This window comes from Hippichthys cyanospilos, chromosome 6, assembly GCF_059441005.1.
Source record: "Hippichthys cyanospilos isolate Australia breed blue-spotted pipefish chromosome 6, RoL_Hcya_1.0, whole genome shotgun sequence".
NCBI classification, from domain to species: Eukaryota; Metazoa; Chordata; class Actinopteri; order Syngnathiformes; family Syngnathidae; genus Hippichthys; species Hippichthys cyanospilos.
Genome location: NC_142374.1, coordinates 7,686,586 through 7,701,487, shown reverse-complemented (window position 1 = coordinate 7,701,487; position 14,902 = coordinate 7,686,586). Strand labels below are relative to the sequence as shown.

General features: G+C 36.8%; 1 protein-coding gene and 1 long non-coding RNA gene across 3 annotated transcripts in view; one reads left to right on the top strand and one right to left on the bottom strand.

Moving 5' to 3' along the window:
- lrrc56 (leucine rich repeat containing 56) overlaps positions 1-14,902 on the top strand; it is a 50,231-nt gene that overhangs the window by 15,377 nt on the left and 19,952 nt on the right. The window lies entirely within an intron of this gene.
- Positions 836-4,022, bottom strand: LOC148422024 (uncharacterized). Its single transcript, XR_015865822.1, has 2 exons — positions 3,897-4,022; positions 836-2,680 (listed from the first exon to the last, which is right to left on the bottom strand). It is a non-coding gene; the product is annotated as an uncharacterized LOC148422024 (long non-coding RNA).

The following is a 14,902-nucleotide window of genomic DNA, read 5'->3' as shown; positions in this document are numbered from 1 at the left end:
GCATTGGTTCACATTTTTTTTCAGTGATGCATCCCCTGTGAAGTAGTTTTTCAGCAAAGTACCCTCAAAACAGTACAAAACCTTTTTTGTATATGGGGGAAAAAAAGACTTAAAACTTTGGAACTGCATTTTTTGTGATATCTCTTAGATGTAGTTTGTTCAGCAACTCCAGAAGATTGATCATGTGCAGCATCATTGGGTTCTGATTCACCTGCCAGAATAAAAAACTTATCCAGGGGCATACGTTTTGCAAAAAACACACTAAAACACAATTTAGCAATACGCTGCTTTATGTTCATGGAGGATGGATCATTTGCATTCATTTACCCATCCATCTATCCATCCATTTTCTATAGCTGCTTATCCTCACAAATGTCGCAGGCTTGCTGGTGCCTATCCCGGCAGTAGGCGGGGGATACCCTGAACTGGTTGCCAGCCAATCGCAGGACACACAGAGACGAACAACCGGTCATGGACTCAGTCACACCAAAGCACAATTTAGTCTCCCCAATACATCTGCAATTCATGTTTTTGGAGTGTGGGAGGAAGCCCGAGTGCCCGGAGAGAACCCACTTGGGCTCAGGGAGAACATGCGAACTCCATACTGGAATGCCGGAGCGAGGTGGATTTGTCCTCGGAGGAACCACCGTTCTAGCAGAAGGGATGCATGCCTTAAATTGCACCAGGCCTACAATGGCCCTTTATGCTTATTCTTACAGGTGACAAATATCAGAGTGGTGGCTGGGGTTTTATGTGTACAGTACAGCTCATCACAATAACTGGTGAACGTTGGACGTAAAAATGTAGAAACTCTTTGGACTTTTCTCAAGACGTCATAGTTGTTAATTGTATTTAATTTATTTTTTTATCAGGTATTTCTCATGCAGCTGCAGAGGAGATAAATGTATCAAAAATAATTATTCACACACTATTAGAAATAAAAAAGTATCACATGAAGAACTAAAGTTTGGATACATTTGCAGTAGTAGTCTAGAAGTCTGTAAAGTGATTATAGTACATCATAATGCAACTCTGAATCCAGCTATGTCAAGCGTCTTTGTTATTTGAAGATACCGTGCTGTGGATGAAATTTGAACAGTGTTATTAAGGGATTTTTAACTTTAGTACTGCCTCTTCCCATTTAAAAATCCTGTATAGTCCTTGACTGAACAAACATCGACAATCCCAATTGAAGTGAAGCAGACAGGGCTCTGACAAGGCACTCAGAAAAAACCTCTGATTTGAGTAAGGCCCAGTTGAGTCGAAAAGCTTCACAGAGAACTACGAGTCCAAGTAGTGGTCATTGGAAACCAGTGTGAACCTTTGCACAGAATAGTAGTGACAGCTTTGCTGCTGACAGTAGTGGGCGCACTAATATATCTGAGTTTTTCTCAGTGCCTGCCTTCAAATTTTACAGTTTGAGTCAAGTGTCCTTGTGAACTTTTGCGTGAACATTTTGCAGACCACACTAGAGTGGGGTTATCTGAAGGCACATGGAAATGTAGTTTGGGTCAACTGGCCGAGCGTGTCGAGTACCCTTGTGAACTGTATTCAGATTAGGACAAACATTCACTCGAGGGTAATGAGAGCATGTGCCACAAGTCTCCTTTTGGACTGATGTGTGGACTGATGGATGGTCTTTGCCACTCTTGACTTCAGTTACCTGAAGGCCCATGGAGATGGATTCAGGCATATCTTGGCGTGCTACATGAGGAAGCTTTTCATTTGCTCGATGGACAACATGTTGATGCGAGCTACACTGTTGGGCTATATCAGGGACCAAGGCGATGGGTTGTACAACAGCTTGTTGAATGTTTGTGGCATGTCTGTGTACTGGGTGCATAGTGTGCTTATTTGGACATTCCAGGTGGGTTATCTGAATGCCCTTTGAGATTTCTTGATGACTGTTTTTATTTGGTGGACGGACACGGTGTTGATTGTTCCTGTTTTCCAGGTTTGTTTTCTTCTGATGGATTCTGGGCTGCAATTGGTTTAAATAAGGGACCAAAGGAATGTATTGTGAAGGTTCTTGACCTGTTTTTCTTGCATCACTGTAGATTGGAGGTTGGATATTCTTCTCATATGAAATGCATTCGTGGTCGGTTTTCTGAGTGTGTGTCCTTGGTGTGCATGATTTCTGCTTTTGGATGGTTCGATTCATTTTGGAATTGTCAAAGTCCAAGGTGATGGTTTGAAAAACAACTTGTTTAGTGGCTCCAGTGTTGTTGCGGTTTGGTGGCGGGGCATTCTGCTGATTGGTTTTAACATCCAGTTTGGTTATTTTAGGGCCAATTGCGATTGGCGGTCTGGATGTTTGCTTAGTGTGCTTGGAAGCCAGATGTATCGATGGGCGGATACTTTGTTGGTGTACCTTACACTCCCGTCCACTACTCTTCAGTTTAGTTGTCCTTAATGGATGAAGACTCTTTTCTGGGATGTTGTGTCGGACTTTGGGTATATGAGGGTGTTTTGATGTCACTTGTCTAACAGTTTTGTTGGTAAACTCACTCTTATATCTGAGGACACTCTGCTGGCTGGGGCGGCAACTTAACTGGGTTTCAGAAAGGCCTGTGGTGATTGATTGCAGAAAACCTCGCAATGTCTTTAAGGTATTCCCAGAGAGAAATAAGCAGAACTTCTTGTGAATGGGTATGTATGCCAGAGTGGTTTTTGCATCAACCTTGGAGACAAAAACAAATGCAAAAATCAATGTTTTATTTATTTATATTTTGTAACACAATTGCGTAAGAACCCATTTAGGTATCAATGGTGTACTTCAAAATCTTATTGTGAATACTGAGTACTTCTTTCATCCTGCCCTCAAAGCAATTTATTTTGCTATTTACAGTACACACGTGGTAGTAGTTTCCGGGGGTGATTAACAATGAGTGTAGAATATTGCGCCCTAGCTGCGCCTGCACTAAAATCAGGCCCACTGTGTTCTGGATAAGATTTGGTCTCTGCACAAAATTATGACTCATGTTGTCGACTGTCATTGCCCAATAATTTAGTCTAACTTAATTTTGACTATGCTAATCTTAGCTGCTCTTGTGTTCTATTTTTTAGATGCGACAGGTTTATCTTGAATGTTGTCCTGATAAACTAGTTAGATTTGGCTACATGTTTGACTCTTTATGGAGCTGTCTTACAAGCTTTGCTAGATCCTTATTAGAAAACATTTTTGTCTTTCAATGCGGATATTCCACTGTTGCGGCTACTAAGTGGACGTGAGCGGGACACAAAAATAATAATGCTAAAAAGAAATCTAAAAGTGTCTCTGCATTTGTCCAATATCTCAAATCAGCTCAACTCTCTCAACTCATAATTTTTAATGTAAAGCATCAAGCAAGTAGAATGAACAGAAATAGAGCAGCAGTATACCTATATATGGCAACCGTACATAAAAAATAAAAATAGTACAGTATATGGATGTTTATGGTATAGCCAGACGGTATATGAATAAATAATGGGAAAAACACCCCAAGTAGTTCGAAACACTGTATATAGCATGTAAAGCAAACTATATGTACACCCATCTTTAAATTGTCTTCATACAGGATGAGAAGTTGATTAAAAAAAAGCACCAGCATTCAGAATGAAATAAGCATCAGCAATAATAACAAACATTGCAGTATGTAAATAAATATCTCAACACAATACTATACTGTGCATATTTATGCATGTCATTGTGAGTGAAAATCAGGAATTGGCAGTGGCATTGTATGTGATGCATGGACATACTGTACTTAACATTTGGGATCAAATTTAACTAGAATGACTTTCAGTAGCTTTATGACAACCATACAGATGTATAAACAGTTGAAAGTGTGCTATTCAGAGCAGTATTGGTTGTAAACTTGAATAAAACAATTTGCTAACCTAACCTTATCCCGTACCATGATTGGCAGTGTCTTCTTTCATGAGAAACTGTTATTGGGATTCACACACTTCTTATAGATATTATATGGGTGAGCTACATTTTGTTTTTGTTTTTTTTTTAATAAGGGAATGCATTTTAACACAAGATAATCTCCTGATGGCATCATAGCTATGATATCATTGCATTATAACAAAATGAACTCACATTCTGTGACATCATCAAAGCTATGTGATGTGAAGTAATCCTTCTAAATAAAAACAATAGTTGTGCTGTGTTTTGTAAGATCATGAGGAATGTCTTTTCATTTAGGGGATATTTTTCTGGCAGACGCATGTTTCCAGGATCCATTTAATGAGTCAAAAACATGCCAATGACTGAATATTCTTGGGACACCCTCTTAAGGAATGTAAACATGTTAAGAACAGGAATGCTTGAAGTACAGTATGTGAACCTGTGTTGTCTATCATGGCACTTGGTCTTGGGTGCATGGTGGATTGTTTCTCACAAATCTATCCATTGCTTAAGTGTCCATGACTTAAGTCATATTTTAAGTACACAGTACTTAAAGTCATTTTACACAGGCACTCACTTGTTTGCTGACTTGGCAGTGGCTCTGTCAGGATTTTGTTTTCTGTGACAGTCCAACAAGCTTTAAGACCAGGAGAAATTATGATAGAATGGAAGAAGTCATACCAATTTGTCCACCTACTCACACATGGAATATCACTATATCATATATTTTCTCTGCAGAGATACAATATACATGCTAACAGTTCTTCAACGACAGATTTGCCTATTCGCTGAGATCATTTTTATCTTCAACATCACTCCCAACAATTTCCTCCTGGTTTTCATGCAAAATGCATATCAGTTTAGCATAATTTGGAAAGAGGTTTTTTTTTCCCAATTACATTTGAGTGGACATGAATTTAATGCAGATTTTCCCAATTTACAAACTGGCTTCATGAGGTTTACTACTGTAGATTGTATGGGAATAGCCGAACCTCTTATTTGATACCATGGAAAAACCTGAAACTCCTAATTTTGAAATTTCGCATTGACAAAGGTATTGGAGCCTCACATTCTGTAGTCAGTGCCCTGTAATATTGCTTCAGCTAAAGCTAACTAAAACAGATATCTGACCAGACTATTAATCGGGTGTACTTGCACCCCTAATGAGATCGGGGGAATTTCCTAGTTCTGTGGCTGGTGAAAATATTTTACTCGTTACAAATAAATGTCAATAACGTGTCTAACTTTGTATACATGAATCTTATGCAAAAGAGTAAACTTGATTTTTGATGTGAATCTGTGACCAAGCAGTATGAATGTTACGGTAGGTTTAATGTTCAAAATAAAGATTTAGCCTCTTTCACTGACATGCACATTTAGAGTGTAGCCTACACAGTATACACTATACACATGGGCAGCTTGTTAAGGGCATGTCAATAGTTCAACTATTAATCTAGATGTGTGGTACACTTTTATACCTGTAATAGCTAGAATCACATTATCGCACTTAGTTATAATGCAGCTTTTTCTGGGTTGACTTAAAACCTTGTTGAACCCCCCTTAAAATACTCATGTGGTCTTCGATATCAGAAAGCAAATGTATAGTAACTTATCAATAGGCATATTCACTATACAACTGCAGAACACATTGCTAAAATCTTCATTGTAAATTTAACAAACAGGCTCAATGGAGTATTGTAGAGGGATTTTTTGTTGTTGTTGGACAAGCAACACACACTTTTCTCATACCATTAAAACTGAAGGAATGCGTTTTCGCCTTAGGGAAAATCTTTGTTTTGACTTCAGCTGAGTTATTCTTTATTCAGGAACTCTACCTTGGAATACCTGGAAATACCAATAGTTTGAGTTGAGACAGGTTTGGGACATGTTGTTTGCAATGCAAATGCAAAAGCGCAAATTTCAGGAAGAACATTCCTTTCTCACCCAGATGATTTTTTTTTTTTTTTTGGTAACACCGTCACATTTAAGGAAAAAAAAAGACAACTCGACAACAGGGTCAGAAGTGAGAAAATTTGAACTCTTGCAATTTATCATAAAATAACTGCTTATAAATGCTTCTGAAATATAAAATGTTTTATTATTTCTTATTATTTTGGCACAATATACATTTTATTTGAGGTGCTTAACAGATATATTAAACTACCTGACATACAAATTAGACCCACCATCTGTCCATATATTAATTTCGGTGGGCTCCAAACATTTTACTGCGAAGACTGAATCACTTTTTAAATCAATTTGTGTGGTTACAATGATCTACTTTAGAAAATATTATTATTTTTTTTACATTAGGGAGAAAACTACAGTACAAATCAATTTATGTTCATGCCTTTTCTACAACTGTCAACTTGAAATGTTCTTTTTAATGCTGCTTGTTTGTATTCAGCTCGTTCTTGAAGAAAAAAAAAAAAGACTGATCAAACGTTAGAATAGTCGTTAGTTGCGGCCCTGCAGCGCTCTCTTTTAAACTCGAAATTTGAAAGGACTCGAGTTTTATGAGGTCAAAAACTGATGTGTGTCTTATACACGGCAACCTTTCATTGTGTTTAACGTTAAGTGTGGTACTTTATTTTAAGGTTAATCTGAACTAAACATTTTTTCAACTGTAAAAGGTACTTTTGAGTAAAAAAGGGCTAGCAACTAGTGTTTTAAGAATTTCGGAAAATATGGTCGTCTAAATAAATGTGTTAAAGCCCTGTATGGTCGGCATGTATTGACCTCAGTAGAGGGCTTGAGTTAGAAACATTTTACTATGAAATATCAACCGGAAATGCCACAATTACACTTCCGGAATGGCGTGCTACTCATGGACCATCGCAGGGCAAGAGTCGACTGTTAATGGCGTTGTTCAGTCATCCATCGCTGCTCGACGTCTTAATGTAAGTTGTGTTCAGTTTTCTTCCATCTGGTGTGTTTCTGTGTGTTACTATTAATGTGAAATACAGTACCATACTGTTCTCTGTAGTGCCTGCCGCTCATCGCTCGCTGATTCAACAAGTGCACCTGCTGAATCTAAACTTTGAAAAAAAGCTCGTTACGTGGTAGGAAGAAGCTCCCAGGAATTGAAAAAATCGAAAACCTGCAGTTGCTGTGCAGTAATTTTTAAAGTGAATTGTCTTGGATTTATACCTGCTACATTACTTCATTTTGTGTCGTCGTGAGATTGCTTATTTGAGTTGACAACAGCATTTTGCTTGCAAAGAACACGTACTTTGAACAAGGTGATGCGTTTACTGGCAGTGTTCATCGCAGAGAATGTACGGTATGTATGCGACAGTATGGTTTCAGACACTTGGCAAGAATTCAAAATAATGATTTTGATTTCCCCCCGGGAATATGCAATTAAGTAATGTTTGCACGCACATTTTGTGAGCATATAGGTTATTATAACTTATTGTTGTGGTGCAATTTTTGTAATCTCGGATGAGCATAATAAAGTTAGATAATGTAAGAATTATTTGCATCTTTGAAAACTCAACATTGTTCGGGTTTATAGAAAGAAAATGTTTTTAAACACTTATCTATTCGTATGCTGTAATTGTGTGTGTTTTTTCTCCATGGTGTTTGACAAGTTGGCCAAGGATCCCTCAGAGCCATAGCATAGTCTATTTTCTCTTGTCGATATTTCAAAAAAATAAAACTTGTATTTATATGACACAATGTACTAACTTTTTATTTTAACCTTTTTTAACCTTTTGTTTTTATTGCCAATGCCATCTTGGGTTTTGATTAACTCAGAACGTGCAAACAACATGGCGCATTCAGGTTGTTTTCCAACTGTTTCCCCAACTTTCAAACATACCGTTCTGGTCTGCACAAGCTTTTTTTTTTTTTTTTCTCTCGATTAAAAGTTTTACATTATAAGTCACCATGATGTGTGTGTTCTGTTCCCTCCAGAACTTAGTTAAATTCAAGCTCAGATGACAGTAGTGCATATGCAACCTTCCAATCACACAGCTAAACAGTTCTGGCACAAAGCATACAGAGCCACAATTCTGCATGGTTTAAGAGCCAAATAGGACTGGTAAAAAAAAAAAAAAATGTTTTTCTATCCTTTCTTCATCATAAGTAATCACTTGAATTTGAGATGTCATAAACAGTGATCATATCTGCAGTTTTTCACAACGAGCAACACTTGCACTGCGGACTATGTGACGCTTGGGTTGGGAGTAAAAAAAAAAATGGGGCAAATTGCAGAACAATACAAACGGGAAAAAACAAAAACTGTCACAAAAATGAAATGGAAGCAACTTGGCAAAAAAATACCCTTAGAACAGCTGCAAACAAATAATGCAAACACATAAAAAGAAAAGCACAGTAAAAAAGATGCCAGCACAAAAACATAACAAAAGCAAGAAAACAAACTGTTTGTATTTCCTTTGTTTTAATTATTATTTTTTTAGCTTAGTATCCAACTTTATTCTGATTTCATAGTGTGCAGACACACACTAATCCTGCACTTATTGTTGGAGAATTCATACAAGCACTTTTTTTTTGTCAGCATACATTGGTAAATTCTCACAATTCTTTTTTTAAATTTTACACTTTTCTTCTTTTCTTTTCCTTTCCTCGTCCTCACATGCCACCCACAAGCACCACGCTTTTCTTCACCTCTCAACTCTGCCGTTTGGGAGTGGCGTTAGAGCAGTCATGTGACTTTTTGTCTGAAAACAATTGCTTATGTTTGCTATTGGATGATTTCTTTAAAAGAGCGTCGGTTGCCCAGGCAACGGGGAATGGCGGCACCGCTTCACTTTGCTCTTTAGTTGCCCCCGCCCCTCTTCACTGCTGTAAGCATGTCTGTGTCTGTCTCTCCCATAGGCAATGTTGGATCAGGTAGCGCAAACAGTAGCAGGTTTTGTCTCACTCTTCCTTCCCTTCCTCTTCTCCTTTTTCGCCAGGCAGACACTCAAAGAAACAGGCTACAAGGGGTGAGTGACAATAATAACCACATTGTCTCCATAATTCTAAAATGTAACGCGGAAGAAAGGTCTGGTTTACCTTTGTTTTTTGTTTTTTTGCCTTCATTGAATTGAGCAGTTATAGTACATGGACTTTTTTGTTGTTGTAGGAATTAAACAGATGAGGTATGTGTGATTAAACAGTTGTCATTGGAAAATATATTGAAAATAAAGCCAAATATAGTGCAATCAGAGACCTAGCTATTTTGTGAATAGAAGAAATTCATTGAGTATGCTAAAGCACTTGAGCTTCATTTGATGTCATCCATGTTTATGTGCTTGAAAACTGCCCATCAGGTTGCAAACATCCTGGGTAGATGAATGAATATGTACGACATGGATTTCTTTTGCATGATAAACATCCTGAAGTGGCACTCTTGCCGTTCCCCTACTTGGGCTTCACCAACCAGGTGGTTGCATCTTTTTGGTTTCTATGGAAACGCTAGATGTACACTCACTGCCCCTCCTTCTATTTGCACTCTATCCTATGACCTGAAGGACCTTCTGCTGTTCACATACCCAACATCTGTTCATCTGCTTCACCCTTTCATCAAAAGGCACATATGGAAAGGAGCATTTGTTACTGGCACGTCACAAACTCTAGTTTGAATGAATAGTAGTTGACTCAAACATTAGTGGATAAAAAATTTACTCGCACTGTCTTGAATTTTAGTGGCAAATCGACCAATTAGGAGCAGTTTGAAGCCCTGTTTGGAGCCATATTGCTCAACCCTTGGTGTTATTGTTAGTTTGTCAATTTGTCTTTTTTTTCACTTAGATCTTCATACACCAGTGTTGTTTTCCCTCAGGTTATTATTGTCACTTTGCAAAGAAACAAATCATCACTCTCAAACTGTTTAACTTAGAGCACCTCAAGCAGGTGACAACTCGATTGACGTATATATAAACACAAACAGCACACAAAACAACTTGAATTTAGATACAGTATATATTTTTTTAAATCTTGGACAAGGGTTACAGTTAGACATCTATTTTAAATTTCTAAAGAAACATTCTAGGAGCTCCAAGGGTCAACAGCATTGGGGAGAGAAAAAAAATATATAATATATATTTAGACATGGCTGTATACAGTGTGCCCCCGTGTTACGAACTTAATCCGTTCAGCGGCTACGCTCGTAACTCGAATTGCTCGTATGACGGGCAATCCAAACCTATGTTAGATAGTGCAACGCGTGCAAAAACCTTAGGTGAAAACATCACTACTTTATACACATATTAAAAATGAGTAACATAATCTACTGTACAGTTAAATAACATAAATATACAAAGGAAAAATGACATTTACCTTTGGGGCGACGTGACTTGAGCTGGGTGGAGGCGGAGGGGAGCAGAGACCAACCCGCAGAATTTATTTATTTTCTTAAACGAGAACATATCACTGGCAATTTCCTTCTCTTTAATCCATAATAGAAGAAGCCTCTCCATTTTGTTGTTGACCGAGGTCCGTCCCCCGGCAAGGAAAGTCTTGCCCTTAGAAGATTGCCGAGCGTTTACGGCCATACTCACGAGCAACAACTATGCGTGCGCCTCCTTCGTATTTTTTTTTTTATTATCTCCTGCTTCATTTCTATTGTCATCATCCTCTTACTTCTTCCTTTACTGCCACTTGCAATTTTAGGAGCCATGTCTAACAGATAAAGTTTGCAAATTATTCACAACACACCGACCAGCTGTGCCATCAAGCTAGATGAAGGCGTTCGGCCAATAGCATATCGGCATTTCTGTGATTGACGTGACGCCGGCCAATAGCATATCCGCATATCTCCGTGACTGAGACCGGGACCGTGACCTTAATTGACCAATAGCATATCGGCATCTCCGTGACTGACACCGTGACTGAGACAGTGACTGTGACATTGTAATAATAGCAATAGCATATTGGCGTTACCGTGACATACGAAAAGCGGTTGATTTTGTTGATGCAGCAAAGCGAAAAAATAGTAATAATACATTGTCCGGCATGTTGGAGTGTTCGTAAGATGAAAGGTTTGTGTGTAAGAGGCGGTCAAAAAACATATATGTATATGTGTGTATATATATATATATATATATATATATATATATATATATATATATATATATATATATATATATATATATATGTGTGTGTATATATATATATATATATATATATATATATATATATATATATATATATATATATATATATATGTGTATATATATATATATATATATATATATATATATATATGTGTGTGTATATATATATATATATATATATATATGTGTGTGTATATATATATATATATATATATATATATGTGTGTGTATATATATATATATATATATATATATGTGTATATATATATATATATATATATATATATATATATGTATATATGTATATATATATGTATATATGTATATATGTGTGTGTATATATATATGTGTATATATATGTATATATATATATATGTGTATATATATGTATATATATATATATATATATATATGTGTATATATATGTATATATATATATATATGTGTATATATATATATGTATATGTATATATATGTATATGTATATATATATATATATATATATATATATATATATATATATATATATGACATTTTAATTTAATTCTTAATTTCTGAGGGTCAACAGCATCTCTTATAAAGTTATCAAAAAGCTTCAACGAATTATTACTTAAGTCCATAGGATGTTGAATTTGTCTCTTGACTACCGCCTTTTTTTTTCTTTATAAGGCAAATTCTGTGTTGTCAATGTGGAATATCGGCACTAATCGGCGTAGCTGATATTTTGTTAAATCGTACTTCATGCTAAATCTTTGATTAATAGGTTTAAATTACTTTATTGTTAAAAGAACACTTAAGAGAAACGTCAGATGCACTTTGATATTCACTAGTTGTTGTATTTTTCGTGCAACCAGAAAGTATTAACACTACATTTTCTACATTTTATGTTGCAACCTTCCCAAAAGGATTTGGTTAAAAAAAAAAAAAAAAAAAAAAAAAAAAAAACTAAAAATTCTACTCTCAAGATCCATTAGTGACAACGATTTGATGTTGAAATTCCACTTTACATGCATATATACTTATAGCACTTATATAGCACTGTTACTTTATACAATATGTAATATATACAGTGTATATATATACATATATATATATATATATATATATATATATATATATATATATATATATATATATATATATATATTTATTTAAAAAAAAAGAACTTAGCCATACTGCCATGCACTTGCATTTTTTTTCTCTCTGATAATATGAAGGAAAAAAAGTATGTTATTAAGTCAAAGCTGGTTTTTCTGTATCAGGACAGATCTGGCACAAATGCCCTTTTGAGGCATTTGATCAGCTGCCATTATGTCACCACTACTGGCAAGACATTCCTAACAATAGTTTATAGATGATATATAGACATGGCATGTGATATAGTGGTGCAGCCCTTCACACACATGACCATTGTCGTAAGAGTTGTTTAGTAATGTAGAATACCTTTTAACACGCAACATGAATTCAGGCTCACATACACCCACTCATGCACACACTCTCAATTGTGAAGAAGATTGTGATGGGACTCTTTAAAATTCAACAGGTCTTTAAGCTTATAGGTTGGTGAATCAACGTTGCATACATAGTACACAGAAATCCAGCTGTTATGCACTCTTGGCATTGTGTCTGTGCATGTGGGGATACTGTAGAAATAGAATTAACTTTCATTAGTTTAGTGTTTCCTATTTCCATCCATCCACCAAGCCCAAATTTCCCTCTTCCCGGCCACTTTGTCCAGCCCCAGGCCCTATTTCCATATACAGCTTTATAATGTTTGGTTCAAATTATGTAGAACTTTTAAGTGTACCTCCGGAGATATACTGTAGGTCTTCATGGGTAAAGGGAGAAAAATTCTGAAGTTGATAAATATTTGGTGCTCCAATATTTGTGTCTTGTCCTGTATTTGCATAAACAGTTTGCCCAAAATCACCCAAATTGTTTTTAAAGGATGACACCATCTTGGGAACAGATGTGATGTCAAATGTTTGTAATATATCAGCGGCAGTCTGCATGTCCTACCTTATGGAATTTTTTTTTGCCACAATTGCGAGCAAGAATAGATTATGAGTACAAAAAAATATTGAAAGTGCAATGATAGGAGTTTGAGAGAGCAACGAAGGATTTTGAGCACAGAAAACCTTTTTGCCCGCTCAAAATCTCTTATTGCTCACTTCACATCTAGCTCTCTGCTCGCTCGAGTTGTGTGCTCTGCACGCTCAGTTTGGCGCACATGTTATGAATGTGCCACAAAGCTGGCCAATCAGAGCTAGCAACTGTACATTGATTGACTGCCTGATCTCCAATTACGTCGCTTGGTACATTCACCCGGAAAAAGCAAACACGATCACGTGACACCAACTTCGGCCAGATGTGGATTTATACAGTGGAGCCCCATGTTACAGCGTCCCTGGCTTACGTTTTTTTCATGTTGTGATGTGGAATACTGAGTTTTTTTTAATCGCCTCTTTATAGTATTTTCCCGGCTTTCCCTAAGGGGTTGTCTGTATATGTTTTGTTTTGTCTCCATCTGCAGGCGTTTTTAGGTGATTGCACTTATTTTCTGTTGCCGTCAATGCCTCCATGCAGCGCGTCACTACAATGCTGGTCTGCTATTGGTCCGCCACACTCGTTTCAAAATGGCAGAATGGTAAAGCTTTGTTCTATCGTGAGTGGTTACAAAACCATATTGATAGTGCATTTTACTGCTTAATTCAAGCTTAAATGGGTTAGCCATTGGTCCCAAGATTGGCAGTGATGTTAAAGATATAAGGAAGAAGATGATTTATATAGAAACAAAGCTGGAGATAATCAAGAAATACGAAGCTAGCCTAGACTAGTCTAGGTTAGCCTTATTAGGGAATATGGGCATAACAAGCGCCACACAAAGGTAAAGAAATCCTTTCTATATTTCTTATTTATGATGTTTTGTGATTGTATACATGTATAAAATATATACGTAGCACTTACTATACTATTTTGGTACCAATTTTTAACATGCATGTACAATTTTGATGTTTTTACCTGGGGGTTTTAAACGCATTAGCTATAAAACATAGGTTTGGATTGCCCGCCATATGGTGAATTCACCTCACGAGCCCAACCGCGGAACAGATTAATCTCGGATTAGTAACACGGGGGCCCACTGTATCATTAAAGTGTCAAATAAAACAAAACAGTAATAATATTAACATTAAAAAGAATGCCCATGCATTGTTTCCAAAGAAATCTACCTTCTTCCACCCAAGCCCGTGTTGACACATCCTCGTTTGCACTTTCCAGGTGAACACAACAAGCAATCTAACTGGAGACCAACTGGAGTCATAAAACACCCAGTAATGCATACGTGTGCTTCTGTATATGATTTCTTAAGCCGTGGTGTCATAATTGATGGTATTATGAGGGGTATTTATTCGAGTCGGACATCACAGAAGACGTAAAAGCGAAACGCTCGGACCGCCACTGGTATGTATATATGCATATAGAGTTTAAATATAGTTTAGGAAGATATTTATTCTGCCATAGGTTTTATTGTTGCCAAAGTAGTATATATAGTATAATAGCGTTTGACTTTGTTTTGCCTCTGTATCGGGGCACTCATATGCCTTGAATTGCACCATTATAAGCGTTTTCATAGACTAGAATTCTGTGTGAGTTGGTGCTGCCTGTGACAGCCAATAGCGATCCCGATTTGCCCATCAACATCTCTACGTCCCGGCTCAACCTGTATAAGCCAAGAAGGCGCAAATATGACTGCTGCCATGGCATCTCCGACAGAAAGTTTCCATAGGCTCTTATACGCTTTCTCTAATAAAGCCAGTGTAACCAAAATACAATTGGATGCTATGTTTTCCTAATGAGCCATATATATATTTGTCCTTCCAAACTCCGGGGATTTACATTAACTCAGCGACATCCGCAGAGGCAAAAGGCTGACAAAACGAGTGCA